The 20,002-nt window shown below is 41.0% G+C and overlaps 6 pseudogenes; 3 read left to right on the top strand and 3 right to left on the bottom strand.

Annotated features, from left to right (window-relative positions):
• Nucleotides 1-1,588: 1,588 nt before the first annotated feature.
• On the top strand, nt 1,589-2,655 carry LOC148716475 (uncharacterized; annotated as a pseudogene).
• A 732-nt stretch (nt 2,656-3,387) lies between these two features.
• On the top strand, nt 3,388-4,255 carry LOC148716474 (small subunit ribosomal RNA; annotated as a pseudogene; the record flags this gene model as incomplete).
• Nucleotides 4,256-5,886: 1,631 nt separating this feature from the next.
• Nucleotides 5,887-6,776, bottom strand: LOC148716473 (small subunit ribosomal RNA; annotated as a pseudogene; the record flags this gene model as incomplete).
• A 5,914-nt stretch (nt 6,777-12,690) lies between these two features.
• Nucleotides 12,691-13,580, top strand: LOC148716472 (small subunit ribosomal RNA; annotated as a pseudogene; the record flags this gene model as incomplete).
• A 1,631-nt stretch (nt 13,581-15,211) lies between these two features.
• On the bottom strand, nt 15,212-16,079 carry LOC148716471 (small subunit ribosomal RNA; annotated as a pseudogene; the record flags this gene model as incomplete).
• A 591-nt stretch (nt 16,080-16,670) lies between these two features.
• On the bottom strand, nt 16,671-17,882 carry LOC148716470 (uncharacterized; annotated as a pseudogene).
• Nucleotides 17,883-20,002: the final 2,120 nt, after the last annotated feature.

Raw genomic sequence — 20,002 nt, 5'->3', positions numbered from 1 at the left:
AATCAGCCACTTAGTCAATGAGTCTCTTAATCATTAGTTAACTAGCCGATCAGTCACCAGTTGTTCAGCAAGTCAGTTAACCAGCCAGATATCCAGTCCAATACCATTAAACCCGTCAACCTTTCAGTCGGCCAGTCAGTTAATCAGGCAGTCAGCCAGTTACTCAGCATTCAATGAGCCATTCCTTCACCAGTCGATTCGGAGGTCAGACAACCAGTCAGATAGCCAGCCAAGTACCACTTGGTCAGACAACTTCTTAGTCAGTCGGCCAGTCAACCAGCCAGGCAGTCACCAGTCAATCAGCCACTCAGTCACCAGTCGGTCACCAATTAAGTAAGCCTGTCAAGTGCCAATGTTTCAGTCAACCATTTCGTTAGCCGGTCAGTCAACAAGCCAGTCACCAGTCAATTATCTTCAGTCACCGGTCGGTAACCCGGTCACTTACCCAGTCAGATGGCCAGTCAAGTACCATAGAGCAGTCAACGTTTCAGTCATCTAGGCAGTCAACAAGGCAATTAGACACTCATTCACGAATCTGTCACGAAGTTTGGTAACGAGTCACAGCCAGTCTGCTTCAACACACTGATTCAACCAATCAGTCAGAGAGTCACTCGTCACTCAGGAACCGGTAGGTAGTCAGCCAGTCTGATACCAGCTAGTATGTCAACCAGTCAGTCAGCCAGTCAGTCACCTTTGGTTTGCCAGTCACTTACCTGTCAGCCAACAACTTAGTAAAAAGCAGTCAACCAGTCGGTCAGGCAGTCTCTAAGGAAACAATGAAATATTTTTGATACTTGCTGTTTCCTTGGGAATTTGGCCAGAGAGTGAAATGGGTCAAGTCTTGCTCAGTTCAAGTTGAAAACACGGTTATGCAAAAACAATCCTCAAACAACCCAAAAGCAGTTTATTTTACTAGATTGCATTGAAATCTGTAAGAAAATACTAAAATTTGCTTAATACCCGGTTTTCCAGCAAAACTTGGTTAGAGAGTGAAAAGGGTCAAGTCTTGCTCAACTCACTCTGAAAACACGCTTTTGCAAAAAGTATTTGGAAACAACCCAAACGCACTTTTTTTTTAATAGATTGCATTGAAATCTGTAACAAAACACAAAAATGGGCTTAACACTGTGTTTCCTGCAAAACTTCGCCAGACCGTGAAATGAGTCACGACTTGCTCATCCCACGCCGAAAACACGGTTTTGCAAAAAGTATCTGCAAAGAAGCCAAAACAATTTTTTTGACTAGATTGCATCTAGTCAAGAATCTGAAAGAGAAGGCTAGAATTTGGATGATACCCGATCTTTCCAGCAACATTTAGACAGGCAGTAAAAATTTGTTAAGTCTTGCTCAACTCAAGCTGAAAAGACAGTTTTCCACAATGTATCCACGAACAAGCCAAATCCAATTTTTTTTACCACATTGTAATGAAATCTATAAGAAAAAAACTAGAATTTAGTTTAAACACGATAGGGGACAAGACTGGGACGAGGGACGAAAGATGGCGGTCACGCTTAAAAAATGTGCTCGTAGTATCTTTACAGTTTCGCAGCCCTAGTGGTGGTTAAAATATATTTAATAACCATTGGCAATGCCTGACGAATCATCGAAGAAAGGAGCCGTGGATAAAGGCAGAAAACGAACAAGGGAAGGCAGCTCTCAAACAGACGAGGAAGACGAGTTCGATCAACATCACAAACATGAATGCAAAAAGTGCCTCGAAACAACAAACTCGAGGCTCTCCGGTATTTAAGAGAAACTCAACATGCTATTAACTGTACTTCCCGAGTTGGAAACTTATAAAAAGAGGATTACTCTTCTTGAAGAAGAAAACAAAACCCTGCAAACGAGCTTAGAGAACTCGCAAGCAGAGATAGAAGACCTAAAAGCCATTGTTCATGATGTTAATTTAAAGCAAGGAGCAGCCGACGCCTCCAGTGAACGCATCGAGAGCGATCTCAAAGAACTACACCGCCGACATGTTAAACTCGAATGTCACAGCCGTAGAGGAAATATGAAATTCTTTGGAATAACGGAACGTGAAAACGAAACAAACAATGACACCGAACTCGCCCTAAGAGAATTCATGCGTACGAAGCTAAAGATCCTTCCAATCGACGAAGAAAACATTCATTTTGACAGAGTCCACAGAATTACTTCACGCCGTTCACAATCAAATCGAAGTCTTCAACCGCGACCTATTATAGTTAGGCTGACGGATTTTCAAGATAAATTTTTCATCAAATCCTATATCAAAAATCTTCCAAGGGGTACCGGATTTGGAGTATCCGACGATTTTCCCAAAGAAGTTGACGAGGTAAGGTGTTACATCCGATCCTAAAGGCGGCCAAGCGCGATAAGAAGACTGCATACTTCAACGTCGAAAAGCTGATCATCAATGGTGCTCTTTACCGTGGCGAAGAAACATCCCAATTTCCTTTCTATGGGCGTTTAATGGACAACTAAGCTGAAATGAACGCTAAAACCGTAGTTAAGTTGAGTTTGTTTTTCTTTTTTTTTTGTACGGAACCACCTACTTGAGAGCTGCGGCTTTTCACTTCGATATCCAGTCAAAACGCCGCAAAAAGCTTTAGGTAAGTCTTTAATAGTTATGTGTTCCTGTATATGTTTCCGTAAGTGTTTCCCTTTTAGCTTTATCTTCTGTTATGTTGATCAATTTTGTCTCGATGTCAGCGAAGTAATAAGAATCAAGCCTTTTCATAAATATCAACCGCACTGTGAGCCGCATAGTTCTAAGAAAACAACTAGAATTTAGTTTAAACACGATAGTTCCTGCGAAATTTGGCCACAGTGAGAAATGGGTCGTCTTCTTCAACTCAGGCCGAGAACTCGGATTTGCAAAAGGTATCTGCAAACTTTCCAAAACCAATTGTTTACAATAGATCATTACAAAATATGTAAGAAAACACTAATATTAGGGTTTAGAGTTAGGGTCAGGGTTAGGGTTAGGGTAAGGAATAAGTAACGGTTAAGGGTAGGGTAAAGTAGAGGTCCAGAATAATTAGGGTTAGGTTTAGGGTTAGGAATATGGATAGCATTTTCCTACATGCTACCTTCAGAGTCTAACCGGGTTCTGTTGGGGCAGCATGCCAGGAAGCGGCACCGGGTAGTTGTACGCGGAAAAGACGTGGCATACAGAGAGTTTTGTCTGCGTTGGGCAAAACAAGAGAGAAGGCCCGATGGCTCTGCGACCTTTAATGGGGCCGCCTTGAGAGGGGAGCAACGAGCCAAGGCGCGATCTTTTAGTGGCCTTTCGCTCTCTGAGCGTTGGAAAGAACGGAGGGTGCGGCATCGTCCGTTGGTGGGAGAGGCATTTGGCCGGAGTTTGAGTTGTTTTATTGGCGACTGACTCCGAAATCGGATAGCTACCTTGTGTATCCTGCCAGTAGTCATATGCTTGTCTCAAAGATTAAGCCATGCATGTCTAAGTATAAGAAATAGTACTGTGAAACTTCAAATGGCTCACTAAATTAGTTATCGTGTATTTCATTGTACCGTTACTACTTGGATAACCGTAGTAAATCGAGAGGTTACAGTTGCGAAAAGTCCCGACTGTCTTCGGAAGGGATGTATTTATTAGAGTAAAAACCAGTGCAGATTTTGCCCGGTGTTGTGGTGAATCATAGTAACTAATGGAATCGCACGGCCTTTGCGCTGGCGATGTTTCATTGAAATATCTACCCCATCAACTGTCGATGATAAGGTAGTGGCTTACCATGGTTGCAACGGGTGAGGAGGAATTAGGGTTCGATTCCGGAGAGGGAGCCTGAGAAACGGCTACCACATCCAAGAAAGGCAGCAGGCGCGCAAATTACCGAATGCTAACTCAGGGAGGTAGTGACAAGGTATAACAATACAAGGCTTTTGCAAGTCTTGTAATTGGAATGAGTAAAACCTAAATCCTTTAACGAGGATCCATTGGAGGGTAAGTCTGTTGCCAGAAACCGCGGTAGTTCCAGCTCCAATAGCGTATAATAAAGTTACTGGAGTTAAAAAGCCCCTAATTGGATCTTGGGATAGAACCGGCTGGTCTGCCCCAAGGTAGGTTACTGGCCAAGCCTTTCCTCCTCGCAGACTGGGTGTGCTCTTACCTGAGTGTGCTCGGGATCTGAGACGTTTACTTTGAAAAAATTAGAGTGTTCAAAGCAAGCCAGTGCGGGAATACGTAAGCATGGAATAATGGAATAGGACTTTGGTTCTAAAAGGACGTAAAGACAGCAGAGTGAGAATAACTCTCAAAAAAGAAACAACTTTGAATTTAGATTTACAAGACATGCTTCGACATCAAAAGATACAAACTTTCAACATCGAAAAATAACATGAACTTCCCTAAGGTTGATAACTGCTTGATTTCATGTACAAAAGAAAACGTATCGCGGACGTTGTATTCACGCGGGACCTGTGGCTCTAGCAGATTACAAAGAATTTTAGATAAATTGTAATTGTAGGTACCTATTGAAGATACTGTGGGTCGAAATGGAGGTGATTCATTAGGTTGCCGAGCCTTGTGCATTTTAGGTAGCCCATAAAACCTGGCTGGTTGAGAACCAGTTGGATAGATTCTCTCACACGTATCTTTGTCTAAGTGACCCTTATTTTTATGCACTCTTAAAAAACGTTGTAATTTACCCTCCCTTTGTAATGTAGGATCGTTATCATTAACCTTAAACTTAAAAGTGTCTCTGATAATGGAAAAAAGACTTTCTTCGTGGGCTTTCCTGTCCATGAATACTAAGCCATTTCGTTTGTCAGGCTTCAGTATTACAATGTCCTTGTTCTTCCTCAAATCCTTTAGTATCCAAGATTTCTTTAAGTCCGCTGCAGAGGTTTGGTGGGAAGAAACGTACGAATGGGCAAGATGAGAAAGATCTGCGAACAGTTTTCCCTTTAGCTCTCTGTCGAGTAGATTTCTGACCATGGTACGATTAATCAGCTCAAAACAAGAGAAGACACCCGTTTTGCTAATGTTACGAGGACAGATGGAGTGTGAAGGACCATATTTAAGTATTTCCAATTGTTCGGACGTGAGATTGTGCGGCGAGACGTTGGCGACTGTCTCCGTTGAAGCAAACGGTAGAATCACGTTTCGCGTTAAACTTTTTAATTTTCCTCTCGTGAGTGTCGATAACACGTTTCACACCCTTCTCTACATTATATTTAATAGTTCCATGGAGGATGTATCCATCGATGTTGCTAACAATGCCATTGATATGCACCGCTAATCTGTCTCTTACTATGGTTAACTTACAGAGTTCCTTTCCTCGTTTGGCGAGAGCACTTCTTAATAGGCGTTTTCGAATAGCATGTACATCATGTCTACTTATGTCAGGCAGTTGAAAACAGATGAACATCGGAAACACATTGAAGGATAAACAGTTTTCAAGAAAATTCAAATCTAACTCAGCTTTGCTTACTTCAATAGAAGTATTCTCAAAACTTCGCATATTTACAAGCACCTGCAATCACCAAGGGCCTGTCTTGACTCTTGTGATACTGAATCTTTCACGATCTTAGATTCTGCCGCTTCAAAATACCAAATTAAGATCAAAGAGGCATTGCATATTAAGTAGGAAAAACCCATCCTTAATCAGGAATTGAAACACCTAGAATAGTCTCTTTCCTTTTATTTATGTTGTTCCTTGGTCTTCTAATCTATTTTTATTATTACTATATTTATTTATTTATTTTTTGATCTAGTCAAGCACGCGCTAATTACATTTTTCGCGTTTTTACATTCAAATGTAACGTAAGCCCGGATACGTAGTGTGTAACGTCCCTTAATTTATATTCAAATGTAAAACAGTTAAATGCTCATTTGTAACTGAAGATGACATGAGAATGTCATGACATGTCTTGTAAATTTAAATTCAAAGTTGTTGTTTCGTTTTTGAGAGTTATTGTCACTGTGCTGTCTTTACGTCCTTTTAGAACCAAAGTCCTATTCCATTATTCCAGGCTTACGTATTCACGCACCGACTTGCTTTGAACACTCTAATTTTTTCAAAGTAAACGTCCCAGACCCCGAGCACACTCAGGTAAGAGCACACCCAGTCTCTGCGAGGAGGAAAAGCTCGGCCAGTAACGTACCTTGGGGCAGACCGGTCGGGCTATCCCAAGATCCAATTAGGGGCTTTTTAACTGCAACAACCTTAATATACGCTATTGAAGTTGGAATTACCGCGGTTTCTGGCAACAGACTTACCCTCCAATGGATCCCCATTAAAGGATTTAGGTTGTGCTTATTCCAATTACAAGACTTGCAAAAGCCTTGTATTGTTATATCTTGTCACTACCTCCCTGAGTCAGGATTGGGTAATCTGCGCGCCTGCTGCCTTCCTTGGATGTGGTAGCCGTTTCTCAGGCTCCCTCTCCGGAATCGAACCCTAATTCTTCGTCACCCGTTGCAACCATGGTAAGTCACTACCTTACCACCGACAGTTGATAGGATAGATATTTCAATAAAACATCGCCAGCGCAAAGGCCGTGCGATTCGATTAGTTACTATGATTCACCACAACACCGGGCAAAATCTGCATTGGTTTTTACTCTAATAAATACATCCCTTCCGAAGACAGTCGGGACTTTTCGCAACTGTAACCTCTACAATTATTACGGTTATCCAAGTAGTAAGGGTACAATCAAATAAACGATAACTGATTTACTGAGCCATTCGATGTTTCACAGTACTAGTGCTTATACTTAGACATGCATGGCTTAGTCTTTGGGACGAGCATATGACTACTGGCAGGATCAACAAGGTAGCTAACCCTAATTAGGGTTAGGAATATGGATGGCATTTTCCTACATGCTACCTTCAGAGTCTAACCGGGTTCTGTTGGGGCAGCATGTTAGGAAACGGCACGGGGTAGTTGTACACGGAAAAGACGTGGCTACATAGAGTTTTGGTGTGCGTTGGGCATAATAGGAGAGAAGGCCCGATTGCTCAGCGACCTTTGATGGGGACGCCTTGACGGGGGAGCAACGCGCCAAGGCGCGATCTTTTAGTGGCCTTTCGCTGTCTGAGCGTTGGAAAAAACGGTGGGTGCGGCATCGTCCGTTGGTGGGAGAGAATTGTGGCCGGAGTTTGAGTTGTTTTATTGGCGATTGACTCCGATATCGGTTAGCTACCTTGTGTATCCTGCTAGTAGTCATATGCTTGTCTCAAAGATTAAGCCGTGCATGTCCAAGTATAAGCACTAGTACTGTGAAACTTCGAATGGCTCAGTAAATTAGTTATCGTTTATTTGATTGTACCCTTACTACTTGGATAACCGTAGTAATTCTAGAGGTTACAGTTGCGAAAAGTCCCGAATGTCTTCGGAAGGGATGTATTTATTAGAGTAAAAACCAATGCAGATTTTGCCCGGTGTTGTGGTGAATCATAGTAACTAATCGAATCGCACGGTCTTTGCGCTGGCGATGTTTCATTGAAATATCTACCCCATCAACTGGCGATGGTAAGGTAGTGGCTTACCATGGTTGCAACGGGTGACAAAGAATTAGGGTTCGATTCCGGAGAGGGAGCCTGAGAAACGGCTACCACATCCAAGGAAGGAAGCAGGTGCGCAGGTTACCCAATCCTGACTTCGGGAGGTAGTGACAAGATATAACAATACGAGGCTTTACAATACAACGATTTATATCTTTCCCCCACTTTCATCATTACATATGCAACCTTCCTTCCATCCCCAAATCCTCATTAACAAAATGGTTACCTTTTTTCCTGAAGCTTATAACTTCCCCAAAATTAAAGATTAAGACATGAAATTTATACACAATATAGCCAATTTTATATTATTTGTGCCGCTTGAATTTCTTGTGATGTTATTAAATATTTTTTATTTTATTAATATTTATCTTTCAACTTTCAGAAAATGAGACGTGAAGATCATGACAAATGTCCAATTATTTTGCCAACATTTTATCAAACTACAACAACTTATATACCATAATAAATACCTAATTAAGGGGAAGACATTGGTGTATTTATATTCTCTAAAGCTCTGAGTCCACATGTGCTGGAGACGCTAAGAGATTGAAAGGTTTAGATAGTTACCCACTAGCCCTGATGCCAAAAAAATTCATTAAAAAGTTAGGTTCTAAGTAAAGAAATAATTTGGATATATCAACAAAGTTGAAATGGTAAATTGGCCACCGTAATGATTACAAAAGCTGACGTTTCGAGCGTTAGCCCTTCGTCGGAGCGTTAGCCCATTCGCTCCGACGAAGGGCTAACGCTCGAAACGTCAGCTTTTGTAATCATTACGGTGGCCAATTTACCATTTCAACTTTGTTGATATATCCAAATTATTTCGTTACTCCCACCGACGCAGCCCCAAACAGTTTCTTTCGAAACTATCAGCCTTTATTTAAGTAAAGAAGCCGCTCTTTCACGTATGTATAGACCTAATTACTTACTATATTTGTACAAGGTTTCGTATCATTTGATATAAAATTTTAGAAGTTGTCGCAGTTAGAGTTAAATTTAAGGTAACAACGTTAAAAATGATGCCAAAAAAATTCATAAAAAACTTAGGTTTTAAGTAAAGAAGCCGCACTTTCACGTATTTGCAGACATGCTTACTTACTATATTTACACAAGGTTTCATATCATTTAATTAAAAAGTGTAGAAATTATCGCAGCTAGGGCTAAATTTTGGGTAACCACCTTAACATCTCTGGAGAATCAGGCTAAAAATATCTCAAAGAAGCCTAAATTTGGTATGTACATAGTTTGCACCATTCCTCATTCAGTGATTTTAACTAACGTCCATTCCCTCTAATTTTAGAAATCTGACGGAAAGCAAAAAAAACCTTGGTATAGGTATATACCCTACACAAGGCTTGACACGAAACTCAACCTTGAACCTAGGGCTAGATCGCAAAACTGCTAAAACCTTTATTCTCGGGAGTTGAGAGCTGACATTTTCATAGGATGCTTATGGCATACTTTCTATCACGTGCACAAAGTTTCAAGTCATTTCGATGAATAGTTTGGATCTTTTAGCCCTTTTCGTCAAATTTGCATATTTTGAGAAAAGTGAGTGTTAGGGCTAAAAGGCTTTTCGCGATTTTTTAAGCACCATCTCATTGAATGTAGACAAGTTATACATCGTTGGAAAGTTCGTGTTAAGGACTACAACTTGATGTATTCAAAATTATTCAAATAATTTCTTCGCATGCGCTGGAGACCAGAAAAGCTCGAAAAAAGGGGTTTTTTTGAGTCTGTTTTTGCAGGGCTAAGAAACCTTAAAAATCAAACGAAATTGACACAAAATGATATACACATGATTGTCCATTTCCTTTACAATGGTTTGCTGTAACTGTTTTAGAAAAGAATTGATTTCAGATTTTTTTATGAATTTTCTTGTAACACGAGTCTCATATGTACGCTGTGCGGACCTATGCTTTTATCTTTTAAAAATTGGTAAAAAACTCACTTTGTATCGGTTTTTCGTTAAACTTACACCAATGTCATTACAATTAAAAGTATTTTTGATTAAAAATAAAAAAGGATTGATTTTTCTAACCTCTTTCGTCTTCTTTTACACGCCATAAATCTTAAGCGTTTCTATCCATTCACTTAATACTTACACATACAATGGAATGTATGTGTAAGTATTAAGTGAATGGATAGAGGGCTTTTGAGTATTAAGTGAATGGAATGAGGGCTTTTGAGTAACAGTAGATTTAATGAATGCCTGTCCATTTCACGATTACGCTATTTTCGCCTAACTCCTGACGTTTGAAAAATTCTAAAAAATTAACAAAACATTAACTGTACCTTTTTTGACCAGCATAAGATAGAACATAAAACGACGTTATCTACCATGTTAAATTTTGTTTAAAATTTTAAAATTAAATATTTGCTGTGATTGACAGAAGTCAACCTTAATTTACAGGTAGCAATCAATCTAATTTGCCTAAATTAAGAACACCATAAGAAAATCAAATGTCTCATCTCTTATGCCTGTAGGTTTGAAGTTGTTCAACAATAAGGTTATTGAGTTACAGTAGAATGAATAAATGCTACCCTTGGCCAGAAAATCCAAGGTGGCGGACATCAAATAGGATGCCCTCATGGGTACTGCTCTAACTCCTCAACCTGTGATGCTCTTCACTTGCAAATTATGAGAAAACTAAAAGAGGTATAGAACTAGTCACACACCCAATATAAATATATTTCCTCAAGAGAATGGAGTTACGTTAGTTTGAAGATTGACTAGCAAAACATCAAAAATGGGCTAAGGGATAAAAGTGAGAAAAACTCAGTCTTAAGGTCTGGAGACCACTCAGAGTGCGCTAGAGGTTGTTGTTGGGGATCATTGAGCGTATAGCAGGAGTTTCAAAGAAATTCAAAATTTTGACCAAAATGGCCATGCTACCCCTTTGCCAAAAAATCGAAGATGGCGGACATCAAATGGGATGCCCTCATGGGAACTGCTCTAATTCCTTAACCTGTAGTGCTCTTGACTTGCAATTTAAGAGAGTACTACATGCGGTATAGAACTAGTCACTTACCAAATATGAATTCATTTCTTCAAGAGACAATGGAGTTACGTTAGTTTGAAGATTGACTAGCAAAACATCAAAAATGGGCTAAGGGGTAAAAGTGAGAAAAACAGACCACTCAGAAAGCGCTAGAAGTTGTTGTTAGGGATCATTGAGCCTATAGCAGGAGTTTCAGGGAAATTAAAAATTTTGATCAAAATGGCCATGCTACCCGTTGGCCAAAATGTCCAAGATGGCGGACACCAAATGGGGTGCTATCATGGCAACTACTACAACAACTAACGAATCTCTAAGGATGTGGAATTGTAATTTTTGTGAGACAGACATGGCATGGAACTAGTTTGCTATGAAGTTTGAAGTAGTTAGATGCCGAATTAAGAGAGATATTGCAGCTGGAAGATTGACAAGTCAAACGTGTCAGATGCGCTAAGGGGTATAAGTGAGAATATCTTTCTTGTTGGAAGGAATAATGGACTTCAACTTTTTTTTATCAAACAACAACATATTATATATTGTTAGAAAGGTCTTGACGAGAGGAACATTTTGGTGTATTTAAAACCCTTCAATGCGCAGGCCTTGGACTATGCCTAGGACTAAGACTATGATTGTGACTAGCACTCTTACTATGACAATGATTATGACAGGCTAGGAAGATTACTATTACTAATACTAGGACGATAGATTTGACTATGTCCAAGAGTAACGCCATGGACATGGTTATTGTCATAGTCATAGTCCTCCTAATCATAGTCAGAGTACTAGTCATAGTCAGACAGTCATAGTCATAGTCATAGTTTTGGTCATGGCTATGACTTTAATAATGACTATGACCATACTATGGTTGTGACTATGGCTAAGACTATGACTATGACTGATACTAGGAGTCACCACCATAGTATCGTCATAGTCGTTATCAAAGTCATAGCCATGACAGAAACTATGACTATGACTATGACTATGTCTGACTGTGACTAGGACTATGGCTATGACTATAACTATGACTAGGACTAGGACTATGACTATGGCCTTACTCATAGGCATAGTCATATCTATAGTCATAGTATCAGGTATAGTCATAGTCATAGCCATAGTCACAACCATAGTATGTTCATAGTCATTTTGAAAGTCAGAGCCATGTCATAAACTATGACTATGACTATGACTACCTCTGACTAGGACTAGGACTATGCCTATGACTGGGGCCCTAACCCTTTAGGGTAACCGTTTGGGGTAAATTAGGGTGTGGCTGTGACTGTGACTGGTTACCTAACTTCGTGACCGACTCGTGACTGACCTGGTTGCCTGGTTGACTGCCTGTTTGACTGAAACGTTAACTGGCTCAATGATACTAGAGTGGCGATCTAACCCTATATCTAAGAGCTAAGGACTAACCCTGGCCGTTTATTTAAGAGGTAAGAAGTAACCCAATCGCTAACACTAACCGATATTTATTCCTAACCATACCCCTATCCCTAGACCTAACCTAAATCTATTCTCGACCTCTACTTTACCGTACCCTTAGCCGTTATTTATTCCTTACCCTAACCCTAATTAGGGTTAGCGTTATACGGTTGGGGTAAGAATAAATTATTGTATGGATGAGCCTAGAGAAATTTTACTAACCCTAGCCGTAACCCTCAGGGGTTAGGGTTAGGGAAGAATTAGGATTACGGTATTAAACTCTGGTTAGGTTGGGGTTAGGGTTAAATTAGGATGAGGGTTAGGAATAAAATTAGGGTTAGGAATAAAATTACAGTTAGGGTTCATTTGATAACTTTTAGGCATAGGGATAGGTATAAATTAAAGTTGGGGTTAAAGTTAGGGATAGGAATATGGATAGCATTTTCTTACATGCTACCTTTAGAGTCTAACCGGGTTCTGTTGGGGCAGCATGTCAGGAGATGGAACGGGGTAGTTGTACGCGGAAAAGACGTGGCATACATAGAGTTTTGTCTGCGCTGGGCAAATTAAGAGAGAAGACCCGATCGCTCGGCGACCTTTGATGGGGGAGCAACGAGCCAAGGCGCGATAATTTGGTGGCCTTTCACTGGGTGAGCTTTGGAAAGAACGGAGGGTGCGGAACCGTCCGCTGGTGGGAGAGGCTTGCGGCCGGAGTTTGAGTTGTTTTATTGGCGACTGACTCCAATTAGGGTTAGCTACCTTGTTGATCCTGCTAGTAGTGATATGCTCGTCCCAAAGACTAAGCCATGCATGTCTAAGTATAAGCACTAGTACTGTGAAACTTCCAATGGCTCAGTAAATCAGTTATCGTTTATTTGATTGTACCCTTACTACTTGGATAACCGTAATAATTGTAGAGGTTACAGTTGCGAAAAGTCCCGACTGTCTTCGGAAGGGATGTATTTATTAGAGTAAAAACCAATGCAGATTTTTCCCGGTGTTGTGGTGAATCATAGTAACTAATGGAATCGCACGGCCTTTGCGCTGGCGATGTTTCATTTAAATATCTATCCTATCAACTTTCGGTGGTAAGGTAGTGACTTACCATGCTTGCAACGGGTGACGAAGAATTAGGGTTCGATTCCGGAGAGGGAGCCTGAGAAACGGCTACCACATCCAAGGAAGGCAGCAGGCGTGCAGATTACCCAATCCTGACTCAGGGAGGTAGTGACAAGATATAACAATACAAGGCTTTTGCAAGTCTTGTAATTGGAATAAGCACAACCTAAATCCTTTAATGAGGATCCATTGGAGGGTAAGTCTGTTGCCAGAAACCGCGGTAATTCCAACTTCAATAGCGTATATTAAGGTTGTTGCAGTTAAAAAGCCCCTAATTGGATCTTGGGATAGCCCGACCGGTCTGCCGCAAGGTACGTTACTGGCCGAGCTTTTCCTCCTCGCAGAGACTGGGTGTGCTCTTACCTGAGTGTGCTCGGGGTCTGGGACGTTTACTTTGAAAAAATTAGAGTGTTCAAAGCAAGCCGGTGCGTGAATACGTAAGACTGGAATAATGGAATAGGACTTTGGTTCTAAAAGGACGTAAAGACAGCACAGTGACAATAACTCTCAAAAACGAAACAACAACTTTGAATTTAAATTTACAAGACAAGTCATGACATTCTCATGTCATCTTCGGTTACAAATGAGCATTTAACTGTTTTACATTTGAATATAAATTAAGGGACGTTACACACTACGTATCCGGGCTTACGTTACATTTGAATGTAAAAACGTGAAAAATGTAATTAGCGCGTGCTTGACTAGATCAAAAAATAAATAAATAAATATAGTAATAATAAAAATAGATTAGAAGACCAAGGAACAACATAAATAAAAGGAAAGAGACTATTCTAGGTGTTTCAATTCCTGATTAAGGATGGGTTTTTCCTACTTAATATGCAATGCCTCTTTGATCTTAATTTGGTATTTTGAAGCGGCAGAATCTAAGATCGTGAAAGATTCAGTATCACAAGAGTCAAGACAGGCCCTTGGTGATTGCAGGTGCTTGTAAATATGCGAAGTTTTGAGAATACTTCTATCGAAGTAAGCAAAGCTGGGTTGGATTTGAATTTTCTTGAAAACAGTTTATCCTTCAATGTGTTTCCGATGTTCATCTGTTTTCAACTGCCTGACATAAGTAGACATGATGTACATGCTATTCGAAAACGCCTATTAAGAAGTGCTCTCGCCAAACGAGGAAAGGAACTCTGTAAGTTAACCATAGTAAGAGACAGATTAGCGGTGCATATCAATGGCATTGTCAGCAACGTCGATGGATACATCCTCCATGGAACTATTAAATATAATGTAGAGAAGGCTGTGAAACGTGTTATCGACACTCACGAGAGGAAAATTAAAAAGTTTAACGCGAAACGTGATTCTACCGTTTGCTTCAACGGAGACAGTCGCCAACGTCTCGCCGCACAATCTCACGTCCGAACAATTGGAAATACTTAAATATGGTCCTTCACACTCCATCTGTCCTCGTAACATTAGTAAAACGGATGTCTTCTCTTGTTTTGAGCTGATTAATCGCACCATGGTCAGAAATCTACTCGACAGAGAGCTAAAGGGAAAACTGTTCGCAGACCTTTCTCATCTTGCCCATTCGTACGTTTCTTCCCACCAAACCTCTGCAGCTGACTTAAAGAAATGTTGGATACTAAAGGACTTGAGGAAGAACAAGGACATTGTAATACTGAAGCCTGACAAACGAAATGGCTTAGTATTCATGGACAGGAAAGCCCACGAAGAAAGTCTTTTTTCCATTATCAGAGACACTTCTAAGTTTAAGGTTAATGATAAGGATCCTACATTACAAAGGGAGGGTAAATTACAACGTTTTTTAAGAGCGCATAAAAATAAGGGCCACTTAGAAAAAGATACGTGTGAGAGAATCTATCCAACTGGTTCTCAACCAGCCAGGTTTTATGGGCTACCTAAAATGCACAAGGCTCGGCAGCCTAATGAATCACCTCCATCTCGACCCACAGTATCTTCAATAGGTACCTACAATTACAATTTATCTAAAATTCTTTGTAATCTGCTAGAGCCACATGTCCCGCGTGAATACAACGTCCGCGACACGTTTTCTTTTGTACATGAAATCAAGCAGTTATCAACCTTAGGGAAGTTCATGTTATTTTTCGATGTTGAAAGTTTGTATCTTTTGATGTCGAAGCATGTCTTGTAAATCTAAATTCAAAGTTGTTTCTTTTTTGAGAGTTATTCTCACTCTGCTGTCTTTACGTCCTTTTAGAACCAAAGTCCTATTCCATTATTCCATGCTTACGTATTCCCGCACTGGCTTGCTTTGAACACTCTAATTTTTTCAAAGTAAACGTCCCAGATCCCGAGCACACTCAGGTAAGAGCACACCCAGTCTGCGAGGAGGAAAGGCTTGGCCAGTAACCTACCTTGGGGCAGACCGGCCGGTTCTATCCCAAGATCCAATTAGGGGCTTTTTAACTCCAATAACTTTATTACACGCTATTGGAGCTGGAACTACCGCGGTTTCTGGCAACAGACTTACCCTCCAATGGATTCTCGTTAAAGGATTTAGGTTATACTCATTCCAATTACAAGACTTGCAAAAGCCTTGTATTGTTATATCTTGTCACTACCTCCCTGAGTTAGCATTCGGTAATTTGCGCGCCTACTGCCTTTCTTGGATGTGGTAGCCGTTTCTCAGGCTCCCTCTCCGGAATCGAACCCTAATTCTTCGTCACCCGTTGCAACCATGGTAAGCCACTACCTTACCATCGACAGTTGATGGGGTAGATATTTCAATGAAACATCGCCAGCGCAAAGGCCTTGCGATTCGATTGGTTACTATGATTCACCACAACACCGGGCAAAATCTGCACTGGTTTTTACTCTAATAAATACATCCCTTCCGAAGACAGTCGGGACTTTTCGCAACTGTAACCTCTAGATTTACTACGGTTATCCAAGTAGTAACGGTACAATCAAATACACGATAATTAATTTAGTGAGCCATTGGAAGTTTCACAGTACTATTTCTTATACTTAGACATGCATGGCTTAATCTTTGAGACAAGCATATGACTACTGGCAGGATACACAAGGTAGCTATCCGATTTCGGAGTCAGTCGCCAATAAAACAACTCAAACTCCGGCCAAATGCCTCTCCCACCAACGGAGGATGCCGCACCCTCCGTTCTTTCGAACGCTCAGACAGCGAAAGGCCACTAAAAGATCGCGCCTTGGCTCGTTGCTCCCATGTCAAGGCGGCCCCATTAAAGGTCGCCGAGCCATCGGGCCTTCTCTCTTGTTTTGCCCAACGCAGACAAAACTCTCTGTATGCCACGTCTTTTCCGCGTACAACTACCCGGTGCCGCTTCCTGGCATGCTGCCCCAACAGAACCCGGTTAGACTCTAAAGGTAGCATGTAGGAAAATGCTATCCATATTCCTAACCCTAAACCTAACCCTAATTATTCTTGACCTCTACTTTACCCTACCCTTAACCGTTACTTATTCCTTACCCTAACCCTAACCCTGACCCTAACTCTAAACCCTAATATTAGTGTTTTCTTACATATTTTGTAATGATCTATTGTAAACAATTGGTTTTGGAAAGTTTGCAGATACCTTTTGCAAATCCGAGTTCTCGGCCTGAGTTGAAGAAGACGACCCATTTCTCACTGTGGCCAAATTTCGCAGGAACTATCGTGTTTAAACTAAATTCTAGTTTTTTTCTTAGAACTATGCGGCTCACAGTGCGGTTGATATTTATGAAAAGGCTTGATTCTTATTACTTCGCTGACATCGAAACAAAATTGATCAACATAACAGAAGATAAAGCTAAAAGGAAAACACTTACGGAAACATATACAGGAACACATAACTATTAAAGACTTACCTAAAGCTTTTTGCGGCGTTTTGACTGGATATCGAAGTGGAAAGCCGCAGCTCTCAAGTAGGTGGTTCCGTACAAAAAGAAAAGAAAAACAAACTCAACTTAACTACGGTTTTAGCGTTCATTTCAGCTTAGTTGTCCATTAAACGCCCATAGAAAGGAAATTGGGATGTTTCTTCGCCACGGTAAAGAGCACCATTGATGATCAGCTTTTCGACGTTGAAGTATGCAGTCTTCTTATCGCGCTTGGCCGCCTTTAGGATCGGATATAACACCTTCCTTACCTCGTCAACTTCTTTGGGAAAATCGTCGGATACTCCAAATCCGGTACCCCTTGGAAGATTTTTGATATAGGATTTGATGAAAAATTTATCTTGAAAATCCGTCAGCCTAACTATAATAGGTCGCGGTTGAAGACTTCGATTTGATTGTGAACGGCGTGAAGTAATTCTGTGGACTCTGTCAAAATGAATGTTTTCTTCGTCGATTGGAAGGATCTTTAGCTTCGTACGCATGAATTCTCTTAGGGCGAGTTCGGTGTCATTGTTTGTTTCGTTTTCACGTTCCGTTATTCCAAAGAATTTCATATTTCCTCTACGGCTGTGACATTCGAGTTTAACATGTCGGCGGTGTAGTTCTTTGAGATCGCTCTCGATGCGTTCACTGGAGGCGTCGGCTGCTCCTTGCTTTAAATTAACATCATGAACAATGGCTTTTAGGTCTTCTATCTCTGCTTGCGAGTTCTCTAAGCTCGTTTGCAGGGTTTTGTTTTCTTCTTCAAGAAGAGTAATCCTCTTTTTATAAGTTTCCAACTCGGGAAGTACAGTTAATAGCATGTTGAGTTTCTCTTAAATACCGGAGAGCCTCGAGTTTGTTGTTTCGAGGCACTTTTTGCATTCATGTTTGTGATGTTGATCGAACTCGTCTTCCTCGTCTGTTTGAGAGCTGCCTTCCCTTGTTCGTTTTCTGCCTTTATCCACGGCTCCTTTCTTCGATGATTCGTCAGGCATTGCGAATGGTTATTAAATATATTTTAACCACCACTAGGGCTGCGAAACTGTAAAGATACTACGAGCACATTTTAGGCGTGACCGCCATCCTTCGTCCCTCGTCCCAGTCTTGTCCCCTATCGTGTTTAAACTAAATTCAATTTTTGTTTCTTATAGATTTCATTACAATGTGGTAAAAAAAAATTGGATTTGGCTTGTTCGTGGATACATTGTGGAAAACTGTCTTTTCAGCTTAAGTTGAGCAAGACTTAACAAATTTTTATTCCCTGTCTAAATGTTGCTGGAAAGATCGGGTATCATCCAAATTTTAGCCTTCTCTTTCAGATTTTTGACTAGATGCAATCTAGTCAAAAAAATTGTTTTGGCTTCTTTGCAGATACTTTTTGCAAAACCGTGTTTTCGGCGTGGGATGAGCAAGTCTTGACTCATTTCACGGTCTGGCGAAGTTTTGCAGGAAACACCGAGTGTTAAGCCCATTTTTGTGTTTTGTTACAGATTTCAATGCAATCTATTAAAAAAAAAGTGCGTTTGGGTTGTTTCCAAATACTTTTTGCAAAAGCGTGTTTTCAGAGTGAGTTGAGCAAGACTTGACCCTTTTCACTCTCTAACCAAGTTTTGCTGGAAAACCGGGTATTAAGCAAATTTTAGTATTTTCTTACAGATCTCAATGCAATCTAGTAAAATAAACTGCTTTTGGGTTGTTTGAGGATTGTTTTTGCATAACCGTGTTTTTAGCTTGAACTGAGCAAGACTTGACCCATTTCACTCTCTGGCCAAATTCCCAAGGAAACATCAAGTATCAAAAATATTTCATTGTTTCCTTAGAGACTGCCTGACCGACTGGTTGACTGCTTTTTACTAAGTTGTTGGCTGACAGGTAAGTGACTGGCAAACCAAAGGTGACTGACTGGCTGACTGACTGGTTGACATACTAGCTGGTATCAGACTGGCTGACTACCTACCGGTTCCTGAGTGACGAGTGACTCTCTGACTGATTGGTTGAATCAGTGTGTTGAAGCAGACTGGCTGTGACTCGTTACCAAACTTCGTGACAGATTCGTGAATGAGTGTCTAATTGCCTTGTTGACTGCCTAGATGACTGAAACGTTGACTGCTCTATGGTACTTGACTGGCCATCTGACTGGGTAAGTGACCGGGTTACCGACCGGTGACTGAAGATAATTGACTGGTGACTGGCTTGTTGACTGACCGGCTAACGAAATGGTTGACTGAAACATTGGCACTTGACAGGCTTACTTAATTGGTGACCAACTGGTGACTGAGTGGCTGATTGACTGGTGACTGCTTGGCTGGTTGACTGGCCGACTGACTAAGAAGTTGTCTGACCAAGTGGTACTTGGCTGGCTATCTGACTGGTTGTCTGACCTCCAAATCGACTGGTGAAGGAATGGCTCATTGAATGCTGAGTAACTGGCTGACTGCCTGATTAACTGACTGGGCGACTGAAAGGTTGACGGGTTTAATGGTATTGGACTGGATATCTGGCTGGTTAACTGACTTGCTGAACAACTGGTGACTGATCGGCTAGTTAACTAATGATTAAGTGACTCATTGACTAAGTGGCTGATTAAAAGACTGACTTAATCAATGGTACTTGACTGGCTATCTGTCTGGTTGGTCGACTTCCTGCCCAATTGGTCGCGAATAATAGACTGCTGACTGACTTGCCGACTGGCTGGTTGACTGACTCGGTTAATAAATGGTTGACTCGCTCAGTGGCACTTGACTTGCTATCTGACTTGTTAACTAACTTGGTGACCGACTTGTGACTAAGTGCCTCGTTGAATGGTGATTGAGATGCTGACTGGCTGGTTGACTCAGTGAATAACTGAATGCTTGAATGACTCACTGGCATTTGCTTGGCTATCTAACCGATTAACTAACTTTCTGACCAACTGCTAACTGAGTGTCTAACCGACTAACCTGGTGAATAACTGGCTGTGTCTTGTGGACTGACTGGATGACTCAGTGTTACCGAACTGGCTGTCTGACTAGTTACTTGAGTTTCTGATCGTTTGGCGACAAAGTGCTTAGCTGAATGGTGATTGAGATGGTGACTGGCATGCTAACTGAGTAAGTGACTAAATGGTCGGCTGACT

The sequence above is a fragment of the Stylophora pistillata genome, chromosome 14, assembly GCF_964205215.1.
Source record: "Stylophora pistillata chromosome 14, jaStyPist1.2, whole genome shotgun sequence".
Taxonomy (NCBI): domain Eukaryota; kingdom Metazoa; phylum Cnidaria; class Anthozoa; order Scleractinia; family Pocilloporidae; genus Stylophora; species Stylophora pistillata.
Note: the sequence above shows the minus strand (reverse complement) of the source record. Positions and strands in the feature narration are given on the sequence as shown.